The 4,037-nt window shown below is 42.2% G+C and overlaps 1 long non-coding RNA gene across 1 annotated transcript; it reads right to left on the bottom strand.

The window, feature by feature from the left end:
* Positions 1 to 202: 202 nt before the first annotated feature.
* On the bottom strand, positions 203 to 3,453 carry LOC311430967. Its single transcript, XR_014689151.1, has 3 exons — positions 3,348 to 3,453; positions 861 to 917; positions 203 to 769 (listed from the first exon to the last, which is right to left on the bottom strand). It is a non-coding gene; the product is annotated as an uncharacterized lncRNA (long non-coding RNA).
* Positions 3,454 to 4,037: the final 584 nt, after the last annotated feature.

Raw genomic sequence — 4,037 nt, 5'->3', positions numbered from 1 at the left:
CCGTTTTTATTAATATTTTCAATTTTTACCACCCCGACATAACATTTAAAGAAATATGTAGGTCAGAGCTGGCTCTTACTTGAAGCCAGGAGCAGCTTTTCTACTCGTTTTGATGAACATAAAGTTTGATGCATTATCACTGGTGTATCAGTCTCTTCCAACTTGCATCCCGCACTGGCAAGGCTAATAATTTTATGGTGAATGTTATGATCTATAAAAGGAGATTTACATTCAACTTATCACCAGAACATGACATTTAAAAATGTTTCTAGCTGATTTAGATACAGATAAAATCTCAAAAATGTGAGCCCTCAGTATTTTAATGCAACATATAAATAACAACTCAAAGGTAATATTTTCATATTTCACTCTTTAAGCCATTCTTGGCCTATTTGGGGGTTCCATGTACCATTTTTAAAAACTCGTATCTGGCAGAACAGCTAATCTTTGCTGTGAACAACTCAAACCACTACTCCAACGCCAGTCATCGTTCATCAGTTCAGACTTCTTCAGTTGATTTTCAGCTTTATTTCACTGATATAAACAGCCTTGATGACATAACCAGTAGCATCCTAAATTTTTGGCAGTTCTGCCATCCTTCCCAGAAGACAGGCAGTTCAGGAAACCCAACAAACTTACTCCAGTCTCTCATTTTTTGCCAGCGCAGGCCAGCTGCTCAGCAGACCCCTGCAGTGCCGGGTCATCCCTGGGCACTCTGAGCTGGGCAAGACGCAGCCTACTATAGCACAGGACAAACTGCTAATCCCATCTGCCAACAAAAAGAGAGGAAAGCAAGCAAGGAATGCAGCCTGAGAAGGAAGCTCTTTGTGATGTTGTGGTTTTCACGCCTATTTACGTACCATCTGCTGGTCAAGGCTGTGCCTCCAAGGACAGGTTGGCATTTCATTTGAGTGGGCCTGGAGAAGCAGAGTGCAGGAATAGTAACGCGGAGATGGACAACACAGGCATCATTTTTTTTCAGTGTGATGCAACACAGACTTGATATCTTACTGCATTTATTCATTCATTCTTTCAGTCAGTCTTTGTAAGAGGAATTTTTCAGCCCTCTTTTCCTTCCTGTCTGCAGTGTAAACCACAGCACAGTTCCGCAGCCATCTAACGAAAGCGATGCACATCTCACCATGGATACCCATTTAAATAGAGAAGTCACAGGACAGTTGCTATTTGTGTGCCTGAATGGAAGTCTATTGTGTTATTTTTTTTGCTCCAGTGAAGCAGAACAAACCCTTCTTTTTCTTTGTTTATAGGAGGTGAAAAAACATACTGGTACTGACTTTCAGATAAAAACTCTTAGTGGTGTTCAGTTTCTGCTCACTTTGAGAACATCTGGGAATGCAGAGGCAATCAGTCCGTCTGTCCTGCTGCTACACGTGGGCAGCATACCTGGGAGGTTAAATGCCCTCCTCATTTCCTTTGTTTGACCTTATGCTGTAACTCCTCATCGTCAAGGACTGTTTCTTTTCTCTATTTGCCTACATCTAGGACAAACAGCAACCTTTGGGCACTACCCATATGCCGTTTTTTTAGTATATAAGAGAATGCATGGAAATTAATATGGGTATTTTTATATTTGAAGTATTGAATCAAAACTCAGAAGGCCTCAGCCTTGTCTCAGTGTGCTTGTGTGCACCTTTGCTTTCTACCCATATTTTTAATTTATTTATTTTTGCCACTGTATTCTTCTCAGCAAGTAGGTGCTCTTTGTGTTTGTGTCAGATAAATACATAAACAAAAGTTACTTCTTGCTGCAGTAAGTTCACATAATCAGAAGGAAACACTTTCTAAGGAAAAAGGAAAACTAAGGAGAAGGAAAGTTAAAAAGAAAAGATCTGGAGATGTATCATGCATTTTCTGTAACATCTGAGAACACGTATTCTCTGCACAGCCCTCTGCACAATGTGAGATCCGTGGTTCTCCACGCTGGTTAGTCTAGCTGGTATCAGACTACCATGAGCAGACTGCTCCTGGTCCAGAGCCAGCTCAGGTGTCTCTACACAGCATGAGTGAGCTTCATTCCTCTGTTTAGAAGGGGCACACTTAGAGCAGACCTGAAGCCTACTCAAATGGACTGACTCCTGATTTAATAAAGAGGTTGATGAAGAACTTTTACACTATTAGCATTAATTATTTTTAAGTATTATCTTGAAGGACACTAAGATAAGTCTTAGGACACATCTTAAAGGACAATAGGATTCACCTTGCAGGTGCAGACACCTGGCAGGTATCTACATGTGAGTTGGATGTCCAAGCTTTCACCGCAGTCAGTGGAATCCAGAGCTCTGCCCACCTCACCCTAACGTAGACCTCTCAGGACACACACAGTCAGCTAAAGTTAGATATCTAGTGCCAGCTTTGCCTGTGGTACCCAAGATGTTTATGGGGAATTGCCAAACATTAAACATGACCTTTCCCCTTCTGAAAGCAGCAGTCAGAAGCTATCGTCTGTTGTGGCACCACAAAAAATACGTGGGCATCACAAATTGCATTAGAGAAATATACGTGGGCAACTGAACGCTAGTCAGCTGGACGGCTCTCCAGGTTTCACTAAGTAATGGGGGCTAGGCTGTATCTCACACACAGACATTGAATCCATGAGCTAAATGCCATCCTGAATGTCACATTAAGAAGAGGACACTTTTTTCCTTCCCAAAGGGTGGGAAATTTTGGCTCCAAGTTCCAAATCAGCTTCTCCCCAGAGCATTTTCACTCCCAGAGGACTTCATTGGGGTCTTTCAGCTCTTGAGTTTCCATAGCTCCAAGGAATACCCAGGCTGCATTTAGCCCATGTACCAACATGGTTTTGTATACTGTTAGAATTAATTTCACTATAACATAAGCTGCTGGAAAGAAACAGTGTTTATCCAGGATTCAGCACCTCTCAGGCTTTCTCATTATTTACATAGTGTTTATATTGCTCAGCGGTGCCAATCAGGGTAAGTATTTATTGCTGCAGGGTGTTTACTGCTCCATATCTGAATATAGCTTCTGCCCTGAAGAGCTTCCAATTTAATTAAAAAAAAAATGAGATGCCAAGAGTTTAAAAGAAGAGAGCAAGCTGATGGGCAAAAGAGGTAACAGTACTAGTCACTAAGTCAGTCAAAATATTTTCCCCTGCTCTTTATTTTTTTTAATTACATGCTTTTCAATTAAAAAATGACAAAACCCACAAAACCACCTGCATCCTTCTTTTCATTTCATTTCCCTTCCCGCTGATTTAATGTGATTTATATTTCTCTGTAGAAAAATTGCACTTTAAATAATATTTGTAGGTTGCCATTTAATCCTATTTAAGAGTTTTTGTGTGTTTGTAGCTCCCATCTACTTACAGATCACTGGTCCACCTCTGTCTCTCACAAGCACAGGCCTGGATTATCAGCAGGATCATACAAGGCCTTTCTCTCCATGTGGTCTCTGAAGCAAGGCGGGTCACGTTCATCCATTTTCCCTCAGCTCCTTTGGTTTATTTGCCTGCCTGTGACCCAGCCTCCTGCTGGCCTCTCAGCAAGACCTCCCCTGGGTTTCCTGGGACCACCAGTCCCGTTGTGCCACCCTGGGCCATCGGCCACCACTGTCCCACCCGCTGCACAGCACTGAATTCCAGCTCCCCTCTGTCTGCCAGGCACTCTGCCTCCCTACAGACAGGATCACTTTCACAGTTAATTTAAAAAGACAGCTCGTGTTCTCTCTGTGGGATACCCCTCACATATTACTCAATTTGGTGAAAAATCTGAAACATATGGCTACAAATACTATCCACAGCAGACTTAAAAATGTGCTGCTACTGTGCCGACATGTCAAAAAAGAGGTGCTGGAAATGCAGAAGATGATATCACAGTTCAAGGCAGTACCAAACTTTTTACAAAACCACTGTGTGTTGGAAATCAGGGTTTAAGTGTACATGACATGTATTTGCACGGTTCACATCCTATTCCAATTTCATAGCTGTACTAGCAGAGCTCCCCTCTTTGTCCAAACACAGGAGAGGCACAGAGGGTTAGAATGAAGCACTGAACAGG

Source organism: Aythya ferina (assembly GCF_964211825.1).
Source record: "Aythya ferina genome assembly, chromosome: 2".
Taxonomy (NCBI): domain Eukaryota; kingdom Metazoa; phylum Chordata; class Aves; order Anseriformes; family Anatidae; genus Aythya; species Aythya ferina.
This window is presented reverse-complemented; position numbering and strand designations above follow the sequence as displayed.